At 38.5% G+C, this 15,063-nt stretch overlaps 1 protein-coding gene and 1 long non-coding RNA gene across 14 annotated transcripts in view; one reads left to right on the forward strand and one right to left on the reverse strand.

The window, feature by feature from the left end:
* CCDC148 (coiled-coil domain containing 148) overlaps positions 1 to 15,063 on the reverse strand; it is a 320,462-nt gene that overhangs the window by 50,254 nt on the left and 255,145 nt on the right. The window lies entirely within an intron of this gene.
* Positions 12,874 to 15,063, forward strand: part of LOC134808049 (uncharacterized) — a 28,924-nt gene continuing 26,734 nt past the window's right edge. Inside the window, exon 1 of the long non-coding RNA XR_010150110.1 lies at positions 12,874 to 13,007. This is a non-coding gene — a long non-coding RNA (uncharacterized LOC134808049). The remainder of the gene's footprint in view (positions 13,008 to 15,063) is intronic.

Raw genomic sequence — 15,063 nt, forward strand, 5'->3', positions numbered from 1 at the left:
GGTTCTGGAATTTGCATTTTCATATTACCCATCAGGTGACAATTTTGCTCTCTAAAGTTTGGAAACCACTACCTTCCTGGGAATGGTGTCCATTGCATGGGAACTATAGAAAACCCAGCAACAACGAGATAGAAAATTGTTATAGTGACCAGCCCCTTGGATATTGCTTTATGCTTTGTTATTTCTGCCCTGTGCAGGTAATATATTGAAATGCCTGGTCCATAGTTCACTTGATTTTTTATTTTGAATGGTCCCATGTGCTTGAACTCCTCTGACTATTATGTTATTCTCTTTCCAGCATCCCATCCCCCATCTGCTCATCCACACTTTTTTGGTTCCTGCCACAAGCCCCTGATAATTGTGCATGTCCCATAACCTGCTGGTTACTCCTGAGCTCACTTTGATAGTTCTGCATGTGCTACAGTCTCTGCTTGTCTCGCTGGGATCAATTCACTCCATGCTGGTCCTGGGTCCATCTGAGACCCTCCCTACACCAGCTTCTAGCCATCAATGCCTACATATGGACCTACATTGGAGAAATTATCTGTTCTTTGTTCCTGAAAGATATTTCCAGTTCATTGGCTTTATTGGCTTATTCTCTGTATTTGAGGTATGTATCTTATGCTTTTCCCACTTTCTACACACTCTCAGACACAGTTAATTGCCCCTGCTCTTTTCCATTTCCCCCCATATATTCATTGGCTTATATTATTGTCTTATGATGTGCCTCTTACATTTGACAATTTCACATGAAGGCATATCCAACATCTGGCCTTTAAGTTTATGGTCCAAATTTCTACACTAAACTTAAGAATCCTTCAGTCATATACTTGGGAATTCATCATCGTTTAACATTCATTTACCCCCAAGTAATTTTGTTTGTTCTTGTTCCCTGTGAAGTTTTGCGTTTTTGCTAAAAATTTACGATAATACTCCCCACTCCTTCTCTGTGGAATTATTAAGGCTCCTGTCAAAAATATTTTCTCCATTTTTGAGAGGTACCCATTGTCCCTAGCTCAGAGCCTCCCTTTTTGGTCACAGACCACTCAGGAAATCATTTTTATAAGAGCATGGACAGCACATTCTGGCAGTTTTCTATGGTTATGCTGCTTCCAAAGCAATCTGCATGAGTCTTCAGCAACCTGCAAGAAGACAAGATAGAAATATCACCTCCACACTCAGCTCCTTTAGTCTTCTACTCAAGACTTCAAAGTGTTCAGGATGCCTCCCACTTTTCTTCAAATTGATCATACAAGCCAGGACAAGTGCAGAGTGTCCAGTGGGCGCAGGAGGCTTAGGATCTCACTTCTGAATTTTGGAAAAGTTTATCAGGGAGGCAGCACAGCAGATATAGCACATCAGGTCTGTAACACAGGCAATTCCATAGCAATCCATAGGGAATCACAATTAGCTCCTCATGGGACTTACTCACATGATTTCTTCCATCAGCTGGGGTGCCTGTAAACCCCAGTCATATGCCAGAGCCGCTTCATACTAGCTGGAGGGACTGAGCCAATTGTTACATTTTGGGACCTTTGCAAGCTAGTCGTTAAACACAGGCATTATTAAATTATGTAAATTTACAGAAAATCAATTATATTAAAAACAAAGGTAACAAATACTAAAAACTCACCACTTTTTAATTATTTTACTGTGTTTTTCTATTATCTATGCTCTTGAGATAATTTATATCTACTAAATCTGTATGGCAGAAATAATATATGAGAGTATGCCACTGCACATCTCTTCCCATCTCTGTGTTCAGTAACATCAAGTTGGTAATTTGAAATAGGCTACGGTGGGATATTTACACCACAGAAATCAGCACGTGCTGCAAATCAGGATTTAACCAACGCTCTCCTCCCACCCCCAGCCAGTTGTTAAATATGTCCAGTGCATTATTTGCTGTGAATCCAGCCCATTTAGTTTTAAGATGGAAAGTACAAAAGTACACCATGGTTATGGGTCAAATTTCCCATCTTTACTTAAAACTTTCTCACTGCCCCCAATCTGCTTTCCTTTCGATATGGTCCAACATGTCTCAAGCCAAGGCCTGTGGAAGCACAACCTATATCAAATAACTTACCTGAATAACGTTCACACTGGCCCTCCTTTTTAAAATCTTCAGAAATTCTTTCATATAAATTTTACATCTACTTTTTCTCTGCTCAAAATCCCTGCTCTTTTACCTAACCCTACTCTGCACTTGTGTGTCTATGTGTTTATATCTGTGTGTTTGTGTTTATGTATTCATATCTGTATGTACTAGATAGTAGCTGGGCAGTTACTTCTGATTGACTAACTTTAAATTAAAATATCTGTAATTTAAGCCCACCTTAGTATCTACTAAAACACTGGAAGGTGAGATCATTAACTGTCTTAGAATCAATACTTGAGTCCTTAAGAGGGAATTCAGGAGGTTAGCAAACATTATTAAAAGATCAGAAAATGGATTCAGGAAAATCTAAAGTAAGACTCTTTATGTGGCAATGATAAGGCTAATGGGGAACTGAAAGTGATCATGGAGAATGATTGGGAATTTTATACAGAGAAGTCTTTGTTCTCTGTTTCCACTCACGATAAGTCAGGACAGATTCAACTTACAGCACTTCATCGAAAGAACTGTAGAAGAATTCAATAAGAGAAAATTATCTGAAGGTTTTATTTCTCCTAAAGTTGTTTTTAATCAACATTTTAATCAATGATCCCACAGAAGCTGAATTTGAAGGTAGAGGGTCTAATTACGAAAAAGTCACTCAAAAATATAGTCAATGGAAGATGGGATGTCTGAGTTGTCCCCACAAACAGATATGGACTCTGGCTTTCTAATATCCTACAAAGTTCTAAGCTTAATTGAAGATCTTATTTACTAAGGTTACCCCAAGTAAAGTATGTGTATGGTTAAGGGATAAAGATATAAATACCTAAGACACATGATACCAAATCTGACCAAAGAAACATCCTGTCTAAAACCCCGTTTCTGATAAAGTCACTGAAGTTATTTTGCTGGAGAGCATAAGAGAGCCTCTAATAAACAACTTCCCCTAATACTTCATGAGGTCCTTGTGTTTGTCTAATCTCATTTTGAACCAATTTATGTATTAACCTGCTATGCATAATTTATGTGCAACCTCCTGGTAATTACTTCCCTATTTTTTTATTGCCACTCTAATGATAGATACAGTTTCTATACAAGTTTCGTCCAGTATCCTGGAATTTGCTAAATCTCTGGGTATATATTATAATATTTTTGGAATAGAAAAGGTAAAAACCACTAAATGCATTCATTAACTGGTTAATGCAATTAATTCTAATGAATTAATCAATTAATTCAAAAAGTGAGAATTAACCCTATTCAAGCTCTACAATATTTAAGGCTTCCAGGGACTTTTGTAATTTGGTCTCTACTTATCTATTTAATCTTTTCTCTCACCACAACCTTTGCCCAACCTACTCCAAACACTTCAACTATAGTAAATTACTAAATTACTTTCAGTTCCTCATGGAGATTTGGCAGGAGGACATTTCCTATTTCTGGAAGGCCTTTCCTTCTACTAAGAAAACACCTGACTCATCCCTGGCACTCCCTACCTGGTTTAAGTGCTACTTCCATGTGTGTCCGTAGCACTTTGTGCTTCCCTTCCCCAGGATATCTGAATATCTCACTTGGCCTTCAGGTTCTTGAAAACAGGGACAGTGTCATTTTTGTCCATCATTGTATCCCAAGGTAGTAGACACTCAATAATAATTATTAAATGTGTAAACCAAATAAGTTGGTGGATTTTAAATAATAGTATCACTGTGTTCTCAGACTAGAGGCCAGTGTATCAACTCTGCACCTTTGAAGCTGAAGTTGAAGAATGGCCCAACTTCATGGCCATTATATTCATTTTCTGAATCATGCCAGGAATCATGAAGTTTCCCAAATGCAAATTCATGATGATTTTACACACACATCATTTCATGCCTTTGTTTTCTTTCCTAATGATGCCTGGGATTTCACTGGACTTTTTGGCTGATATCTTCAGAGAATACTTGAAATGGCTTCAAGGTCTTTTTTTTTCCAGGTCGGAAATAATTATTTGGAATTATCATCCTATAAGCACAGTTTGTAGGATAGAAAAATCAGAAACAGTGAACTGAGTTTAAATTTATCTTAAGTTAGATTCTGTATGTTACCAGCAGCACAAATTTTATCTCTTTGTTAAACAGAGCTGAAAAGCTATTGTAAAGTTCAAGAACATCTCCCCTAAGGAACAAAAGCAGAAGACTTCTGTTATGATGAGGGAAATCAAACAAACCTTGATTCTGAAACAGCTTTGTTCTCAGAAAGATGACTTTTTAAGGGAGGAGACCAAAACAAGAGTGAAAAACCAGAGGCAGGGACCTTGGGACCAGTAGAGATTAGTTAAGCATAAAGGGATCTGCTTGAAAGGTATGTATAGGCTTGATAGGGAGAACAGAAGAGTGTCATGGCAGTAAGGTATGAATTAAGAAAACACGTCTTGGTTTATAAGAGATTTTACTTGGTTTTATTCATCTGCTCTAAGATGTATGATACTTTAAGCTTGGAAAGTAATTTTCTTATAGTTTCAATGAAGACATTTTGATATTGCTTTTTTTTAAATTTTAATTTTTATTTATATATATTTTTGAGACAAAGCCTCATTCTGTTGCCCAGGCTGGAGGGTAGTGGCATCATCTCGGCTCACTGCAACCTCCGCCTCCCAGGTTCAAGTGATTCTCCTGCCTCGGCCTCCCAACTAGCTGGGATTATAGGCATCCGCCACCACCCCTGGCTAATTTTAGTATTTTCAGTAGAGACAGGGTTTCACCATGTTGGCCAGGCTGGTCTCAAACTCCTGACATCAGATGATCCACCCACCTTGGCCTCCCAAAGTGCTGGGATTACAAGTGTGAGCCACCACGTCCGGCCTTTGATATTAATTTAAAACCAGTTTTCAGCTTATAAGTTATTTAAATTATTTTTCTATAACAGACTTTAGGTGCTTCTAGATGATAGATTCTAAAATAAAACTCCATTTTATTTTAACTTGGAGTCATTTTAACTCCAAGTCCTGTCTCAGGAAATTATAGGTGAATAATGAAGGTCACTTTATGACAGTTATTAGTAAAAATATAGTTATCTGATTAGATCATTATTGGGAACAAGCAAATGTTTCTTTTTCTTTGAAAATAAAAAGGGTCAAATGATATAAATCATCCACTTGTGTCTCATGATAATTAAAGATTGGTGCTTAAAGCATAAACATCTATTTTTCTGCCTCCATAAACTTGCTTTCTTAATGATTTTAATCAAATGTTCAGGTGAAATGGCATTGATTTTATATCATGAGGCTTTGAAAAGCAGCTCAAGGGGGTTGAGATGCATTCAAACTAGTCATTGTGGTAGTGATCACAGATCATTGTGATGGCAGGGACAGGATAAAGGAAGATTCTGCACTCTGGCCCAAAAAAAATCAGCTGCAGAAGGACAGGGCTGGTGACACAGAGTTGGGTGGTGCATGTTTAAAAAAGATGATCATTATCTAGGTTCATGCCCTGAAATTGGTTTTTACATCTCACTGGTTTATTTCAGTCTGAACAGACCCATTTTTTCCCATAATATTAAGTTTTTTGAAGCACTTAAGGAATGCTGTTTAATTTAAAGTCTTGTAGGATGTTCCTTATTTTTGATTTGTCTGATTATTTCCTCTTGATATCCAGTTATTTACTTTGGTTCCTCTTTCCCCTGAATTTCCTGTAAACAGTAAGTTGGGTCTTGAACAGGGGTTGACACACTATGACCCTGGGACCAAATCCAATCTACTGCTTATTTTTATAAATAAAGTTTTATTGGCACATAGCCATACCCATTTGCTTACATATTGACAGAGCTGAGAAGTTGTGACAGAGACAGGATGGCCCACGCAGCCTAACATAATTATGATCTAACTCTTTCCAAATAAAATTTGCCAACTCATTGACTAAGAAATTGATTGGCTTCAGGTAAAATATTTTGGCACCAGGGTGATGTACTTCATATTATACCATCATGAGGCACACTGTCAGTTTGCCTCAGTATTAGTGATGCTAAATCAGTACACTTGGTTAAGGTAGCGATAGTCAGCTCTCTCCATTGTAAAGGCATATTTTTTCCCTTTTAATTTAGTAATTCATAGAGTTATACTTGGTTCTGTGTAAATGTCCAATTTTCTGAAAAATTCTTTACCTAAAAGTTTCACCATCCATTGATGATCTAGAATTATTACATTAGGAAATAAAAAATGTTATTTTCTAAATCTATCATTTCTTCAGCATTTATTAGCTGACACAATAAAATAGCCTAAACTCACCCTATAATTTCCCTGCCCCAGACCTGGAATCAGCCATTTGTTTCCCAATTAGCCCTGTTCCTTCAGGTGGGAAATAATATCTAGAAATCAGTATCTAGATACTAGGTATGCTCATTGCCACTGGAGTGTCATTGTTTCTAGGCCCTTACTGTGATGCTTTCTAGAGAGAGAAAAATTTACTTAAAAATTATAAGTTCTTATTTATATTTTCATTTTATATTTAATATCACCGTTTTGAAATTTTCATTTAATATTGGTATTTTTCTTTTACACTGAGTCCTAGTCCTGTTAATATTAATATGTCAATTTATATGTAAATATTTCAAAGTCTCAATACCAGTGTTACCATTAATAATAAACCTAACCAGTGAAGTTTAGGATTTCGTTCCAGTACTTTTTCCCTAATAATATATCCAAATAACGTATACAGATTAGTGTTTTCTTTTATTTGTTACTTTTTTTTTTTGGAGACAGGGTCTCACTCTGTCACCCAGGCTGGAGTGCAGTATTATGATCTTGGCTCACTGCAACCTCCATGTCCCAGGCTCAAGTGACCGTCCCACCTCAGCCTCCTGAGTAGCTGGAACTACAGCTATACGCCACCAACTCTGGCTAATGTTTTTGTATTTTTTGTAGACACGGGGTTTCACCATGTTGCCCAGGCTGCTCTGGAACTCCTGAACGTAAGCAATCCACCCATCTCGGCTTCCTAAAGTGCTGGGATTACAGGTGTGAGCCACCAAGCCTGGCCCAGAGTTTTCAAAAGTTACTTAAAATAGTCTTTTTTCCTCATATGGTTATATTATCTTACTTGGGAAGGGTTAAAAAACATTATTATGACAATTGGGGAAATTTGAATATGGCTAGATACTAATTGATATTATGGAATTACCATTCATTTTCTTAGGTATCACAATGGTATCGTGGTTAAGTAGGTAATTGTCCTTATTCTCAGTTAATTCATGTCAATGTAGTGATAAAGTGTCATGATGTCTGCAACTCTCTTTCAAATGGCATGGCATAACAAAGTGTGTGTGTGTAGAGAGAGAGAGTACAAATGATGAAGCAAATCGGGCAAAATATTAAAAATTAGTAAAACTGGGTAGAAATTATTTGCACTATTCTTATAACTCTTCCTTTGCTTGAAATTTTATCAATAATTAAAATTTAGAGAAAAAGGTGGGAGAGAAAGAAAAATATTATCATTGTTCCATATGAATTTTTTAAAGTGTTCCATACACATACGCACAATCACTTTCCCACTTTGGGCAAAATTAATTAATGTATGTATCTTGGGGAAAGAAGCTTATAAGTTTGCTCTGTTTTAGCAGAAGGGTCAGACCATACATAAGGCTCTGAGTGTTATACTGTGGAAGTGAATAGGCAGAAAGGAATGCAATCAGATGAGAATGGTGTCTTTGGTTTAATAGAATGTCAAGTTTTCTCAGCTTTCCTTCATTTCAGTTCAGTTTTTCTAAAGGCGAGATAGAACCCAAGTATGTAAGAATATTTTGCTTTTAAGCAGCAATACTAATGTTCCCCGCTTCTTCCACCATCCTGCTAGACCTGGGGTCAGTACACATTTTGTGGAAACGGTGCCAAATAATAAATATTTCAGGCCTGCAGGCCATACAGTCTCTGTTGGCATCTATTCAACTCTGTCACTGCAGCACACGAAAGCAGCCAGAGACAAACAAATAAGCTTGGCTCTGTTCCAATAAAACTTTACTTATGGACACAGAAATTTTAATTTCATATAATTTCTACACAACACAAATTCTTTTTTATCTTCTTTTTTTGACCATTTAAACATGCAAAAACATTCTTAGCTTGCAGGCAATACAAAAAACAGGCAGAGGGCCAGATATGGACTAACCCAGAGAACAAAAGGGAAAACTTAAAATTGAATCTTTGTGTTGGCTGCCTTTTAGCTGCCTAGCTTAACTTTGGTGAAGGAAAGGGGCTCTCTTAGATGGTGTGACAGGTCTGAGCAGCACTATACTCTTCAGCCATTCAGCAGAGAGCAGGAGAGTCCTCTGAGACCTCCAAGATTAAAGAAGTCCATGAGCTGCTGTAAGTAGGGAGGCTTGCTTCAAGTTTGTAATCAGCGTGATTGGAGTCATAATGAAAGTAATGGTAACTGGAACCTTGGTCTGTTAGTCCAGCATCTACTTAGAGTTGGAGAGCATTGTCTTATTTGCTCCCTTCTGCAAGTGAAGCCACCTTACCCACTGTCTGTGCCTTGAGGTCTTTACCTTGACAGATCAATCTCATGTTTATCTGTGCAATAAAATGGGTTTGCTTTCAGATATGAATTCGTCTTATTTAAATAAATGTATATTAGATACTGATACAAATAACTTCCTAAGCAATAAGCTTTATTTGCAATAATTTATATCCTTTAACAATACTGCCATAGTGATCCTGAACCACGATGTGTGGGCATCATCACGGTGGTGTCCTCTGGCCAGTGAGGATTTTCCTCCTAAACTCTTCTCCACTATTAATGGCAAATGAGTTGAAAGCATACTCCCTCCAAAAAGAACTCACAAAACAAAGACCTTATAGGGATGGAGACAGATATGGGGAAAGAGAAAGAGACAATATCCTCAATGTTAAAAGTTTGTTAGGAGAAAGATTTACATTTGTTTCACATGGTCTCAAACAATAAAAGGAGGACCAATGTGTACAAGAGACAGATCTGAGCTTACTATAAAAAATAAAGGAATTAAAAAAAGGAAAAGAAAAAAATTCTATAGCTATCAAAAGATGAAATATACTGCCCTCAAAGATAGCAAGTTCAACATCAGGAGATGCATATGTACCTAGGATGTATGAAATGTAGGAACACTTAGTAGAGAAGTGGAAGAGATTTAAACATTAAAACCATTGAACTAGATGACTTTTAAGATTTATGATCTTTAATACTCAGGCTTGACAATTTTGAGATGGTACTCTTTCCTTTGTTTAGAATAAAAAGGCAAACATAAATAACCAAGAGACAATTCCTTATTCCTGTAGTTTAAACAGAACTAAAACAAGTGTGACTCATTCAACTATAACAAATCAGGCCCTACCATTTGTCTAGTAGTGGTTTATTCTAGTTAGATTCCTCTACTCAATGAATATTTATTGAGATTGAGTTACCTACAATGTGCCAGATACAAAGGTAGGATGGTGAAGACAGATGCAAATTCCACTTCCGTAGAATTTACTGGAGTTTACTGGAGAAGATAAAAATTTAACAAGTAATTACAATACAAAATGAGTGTTAAGACTGTACAGGAAAAGGGCACTATGGTGGTTTTCAAATAGGATAACAAATTATTTGATACTCCTCCTATTGAGAGTTTGGATCTAAATGCCTTCTACTTGAATCTTGATGGGCCTTATAATTACTTTGACCAGTGGATAAAACAGAAATAACACTATGTGATTTCCAAGACTAAGTCATGAAAGCTATAAGGCTTCTGCCTTTTTTTGTTGGAAGACAATCTCCTGGAGCTCAGAGGCATTATATAGGAAGTCTGGCTCCTCTGAGGCCACTATGCTTTGAAGAAGCCGAGCTTCACGGAGAGACCATGCAAGGCTCCAAATGACAGTTCCCAGCTACCCCCAGCTTTCTAGTCATCTCAGCCCAGACGAAAGAAGACATCAGATTATTCCCCTCCCCTGCCATTCAAGTCCTCCAAGCTCAAACTCCAGAAATTATGAAGCAGAGAAAAACCATCCTCTCCACGCCCTGTCAAAATACTTGACTCTGTCCAAATTCATCTCAACAGGCATCATGAAAACATACACCAAGAAGACATAACTTCAACAAGAGGCCAAAGAAGGTCTCACTGAGGAAGTCACATTTGTGCAGAGACATGAAGAACACAGGAATGTAGTCAGCCACAGGAATGTTCCCAGTAGAAGAAACATCCATCTGAAGACCCAGTGGATCTACCAGGAACTGGCAGGGCCCAGCAGTCTGGAGAGGAGTAGGAGGGGCAGGACTCCAGTGAGAGATTAAAGAGCTAAGCGGAGTCCAGCCATGGGCATCCCATGGGCAACATTAAGGCATCTGAACTTTACTCAAAGTGTGAAGAAAAACCACAGAAGGGTTTTCAGTATCTGAATGACATGACTAGCTGTGTTTGCTTTGGGGCAAGGCTGAAGTAGTGAGGTGTTGTGGCTGCAATTCAGGTGAGAGGATGGTGGCCCTATCAGGGTGACAGCAAAGGATATCAATATTCAAAAGGTAAATTCACAGAATTTAATAAGCCCTTGGCTGTAGGAGTGGGGAGTAAGAGAGGGAAGAGTCACCTTGGGCTTCTGATTGGGCAGTGAGTACATCCTGTTGTCATTTACAGAAAAGGGAATGCTGGAGGAAGAACAGGGTGGAGAGAGCAATGAATATCTCTATCTGAGGCATGGAAAATGTGAAGTGCCAGGGAGACATCCATATGGCAAATCCCCAGACAGCTGGCTAAACATTGTAGATAAGGAGGAGGGTGTAGAGAGAAATGAATGTAACGGTGTGTATTGTACTCCGGGTGCTTTATATACATCATTTCCTTTAATTCTGCTAACAATCATTTGGGTGTGTTCAGAGACATAGGCAACTTGACTAAGGTCACAGAGGTAGGAAGTGGTAAGATAGGGATTTTAATACAGATTTTCTTACTCCACATTAAAAAAAGACAATCATAATGCCAGATGATTCTTTGTAGGTTTGGAAGGTAGCAAAATCAGCTTTTGGGAATGCCTAGCCAGTCAGTTTAGTGAGTGATCTGAACAGCTAACAGTATGAACACAGGTCAGAACAAGAGAAAGCTGTCCAGCTGGTCCAGGCCATGATGCAGACGGCAATGCCACTTGTCCTTGATGCAGAGGGTTCACTGGTGCCCCGGTGTATTCTGGGTGACTAGAATGTCTTATAGAGCATGTCAAAACCTTTATAGGTTCTCACATAGTAGAGACCCTCAGGGTTCTGCAGCACAACCATGCCTTCTTTGCAAGTTGTAATTTTTCTTTTAAGACCTAGCTCTTGAATCACTATTGGACCCTGGTGATCATTATGATAACTATCATTTGTCAAGCAGATACATGTGGTAGGCATTGTAGTAAGTGTTTTCCATGTTTTAGTGTGTTTATTCCTCACAAGAACCATATAAGGTATGTATTTTTTTAACCTCTGTTTCATAAACAAGAGTTTGGCTCCTGACCTTAAGATACCAGGTAACAATGAGACTCATCGCTATTCCAATGAGCTGGGTGTCACTTGAGCCACCAGATGCTTCTAGGAGTACCTAAGCAGTACCAACTCATTAAACGAATGTAGAATGGGCCTTAAGACCCAAGTAATTTACACAGACAGGCAGCTCCCACTCAGCATGCCATTCCTGCCACAGCAGCATCCTTTCAACCCACACCCACAGCCCCTAAGGCACCCTCTGGAGAAAGGAAAAAATGAGCCAGTTTTACAGCTGGATCTACACATGCACTGGTCCAGACAGAAGCAGAGTGCTGAGATTGATGGCCTTGCTCAGAAATGTCCCTGAAAGGGGATGGAGGAGGGAAATTTACCATGCAAATGTAATTTCAATAGGATGATTTCCATGTTCACTTTACCTCATGTAAAGAATTAGTGACTGGCTCATATTAGGTACTCAGCAAATATTTTTTAATAGATGAATAAAATATGGATTAATAACATTTTGTGGGCAGTAGCTAATGGTTTGGCCAGTAGATTAGGGACACTGAAGGAATAAGATTGGAGGATTGTGAAAATAAGTCCCTGAAAAATTGTTGGAATTAGTCCAGAGTGCCCATGTATTGTATATAGGTGATTTTTAAGAAGTAGGTGGGAGTCATGGCCTACTATGTGTGTATCAGTCTTCTTCCCCAGCAACCTGCCACTTGCTTAATGGGCTTATGATAAAATGCTCCTAGTGATGGGGAACAGGAGATACGGACTGCTCAACCATGTCAGTTGCTTTTATCAAGGCTAATCTGACTACTGTAACTGTGAGTCCTTAACATGGTATAATACCCCAAAGGAATCAGCCAATTTTAGCCAGTTCCAATACTTTATCGACCACTTTCTATTATGGAAAGGACAGAAAAAATAATTGGATTTTCTTTCACTATACACTGTTTTTGGGCCAACTGTGTATCCATAGTATCGCACAGGACATTGTTTCTTCCTAAGGAAGTCCATTAACTGTGTAGAAGTAGAGGAATGGGCTGAAGCGCAGGCATTCACCGCATCACCCGGATACTGCTGTCCTTATAAGACGACAGATAGCCAATTGAAGACTCCACTACAGAACGAACTGGGAAGCAATATTTTCTGAGGTTCAATGCTGTTTTATAAGAAGTGATTTTGCTCTGATTAGTGACCAATATATGGTGCTATTTCTCACAAAGACAGAATATGCACATAATTGTACCACTAAATACAAGTGGGAATGGTGCTTTTCACAATTAACCCCAAAGATCCTTTAATAAAATTTCTGTTTCCCATCCCCAGGACTCCAGGCTCTGCTGGTTTTACTTCTAATGCTTCCATTGGAGGACAACAATGGTTACATTGACTTAAGATCTGATGCAAATGTTTACCTTTTGGGGTCTGTCATACCATGAAGCAAACAGACAGAAAAGAAGGTACAGTGTTGGTTGGAACAATAGACCTATCAATGGGAAATAGGAGTGTTATAATTTAATACAGGCAGGCAGAAGCAGATGAAATCCAAAGAATTCCTAGGACACCTTATGGAATTGTATGCCAGGGATAAAAGTCAACCTATGCAAGCAAGTCCTTCAGAAATTAAGGTAGGAGTCAACCTATTGAGTAAAGAACTGCAATCAGTCAAGATGCTGGCTGAAAGCAATGGGCATACGTAATTCACAGTACAGAAGGGAAATTATAAATCTGAATTGTGATCTTGACCATTTGCAGAAGCAAGGACCACTTACAGAAAGGTGTTCATTTTGATCTGACACACACACACACACACACTTTCTGTTCACTTCCTTCACCTCCCTTTTCCATACTATTTTACATGAGGTGTTGTTATTGGTAGTGAACTTCAAAATTCCATTCACAGGTCATGGAATATAAAGATAGATCATGACAAGACGAGAGGATGATAGGGCAAAAAGATATGACCTAGGGATCTTGGATTTGGAACTGGATGCTGTAACAAATGAGACTTTAAGTTTATTCCCTTTGGGAATGAAGTGAGTACATTTTGGGTTGTAAAAGGTAAAACAACAGTCTTAGGTGGAAGCAAATTTTTTGCTGTTTTAAGTATAGAAAGAAGGGTATGTGTTGATTTTTCCAACTAAAGCTGTGAACTGTAGAAGGTGTTCTCTTTCTTTTTTCTCAGCTTCTGAGCCCCCTTCCTCCTTTGTAGAAATCCCCACTGTAAGCTGAGGCCTGATGCTTGCTTTCCCAGCCTCCTTTGCAGCTAGAGCATGAGTGTGGGACCTGAGCTCTGCCCTATGGATGCTGCCCTCAGAAGCCAGTGGTGCAGAGAAGCAGGGCCTGTCGAGGAGCTGTTAGGGCCCTGGGCAGGGTGGCACGACAGGAACAGGAACAAAGGCAGTGTTGCCAGCAGAGATGCCCAATGTCATGAGACCACAGGGGAGGAGGCACGCCATAAGGTCCAGTAGTCATGGTTAAACTTAAGAGGATAATTCCGAAGGGAGTTGGGTTCCAATCCTGACTCTTTTCTATCTTCCCAGACTTCATTATTCCCAACAGTTTGCTAAGCTTGGGTCTGTGGCCTAACTGATGATTTTGTGGGCTACTCAAATATCTTTCCACAAAAATCTTTTTACCACAAAATTTAACTAGAAAGGATTTCTGTTGCTTGTAAGCTAAAACCTTAGTTAATGCAAGGAGGTTGGAGTAGATGCATTGTATGATTCCTCCCAGTTTCAAAATTATATGACGCTGTAAAACTTACATTAGAATATATTTTTTAAAAAACCCCAGATTATAAACATGCTCCCTTCACTAACCTTCTAATTCTTATTTAATATCATCTGATGGCTGTATTTATGTAGGTATATTTATAAATAAACATAAATATATGTTATATATACATACATACAAGTGTATGTATGTATATATATAAATAAACATAAACATATATTTTTATACATACATATTTTTTTTCAGGGGTAGTTCCGCAAAAGAATAAACTTCAAGTGCCTGGAGTTCTATGGTATCCACCAGGGTAGTGGCATATTGTAAAAGCTACCATGTTATTTCTCCCAATCCACGGCTTTATTCTCCTTCCTTCATTTAACCTATACCAGCTAAGTTTCTGCCTACCTGGCCCTGCAGCTTTATAAAATCTTTGCAAAGTTTATGCCCAAAAGGTCAGTATTTCATTACTTAAAACTACTTAGTAAAACTCCCTAATTAGTTAGTAATAAAGACATCAATACATCAATAAAGTATATAATGGTTGCCTCCGTATCACTCACAAATACTGTGTGACGTACTGGAGGACACAGCATCCTTTGCTGCTGAGGAAGACCTGCAAAGCATTTACCTCTGCATATAGGTGTAAAGGTTGCCAGAGAGAAAGGTTGGGTTACCCACAAAGGGATGCCCATCAGACTAACAGCGGATCTCTCTGCAGAAACCCTACAAGCCAGAAGACAGAAGGGGCCAATATTCAACATTCTTAAAGAAAAGAATTTCAAC

Source organism: Pan troglodytes, chromosome 13 (genome assembly GCF_028858775.2).
Source record: "Pan troglodytes isolate AG18354 chromosome 13, NHGRI_mPanTro3-v2.0_pri, whole genome shotgun sequence".
Lineage (NCBI taxonomy): Eukaryota > Metazoa > Chordata > Mammalia > Primates > Hominidae > Pan > Pan troglodytes.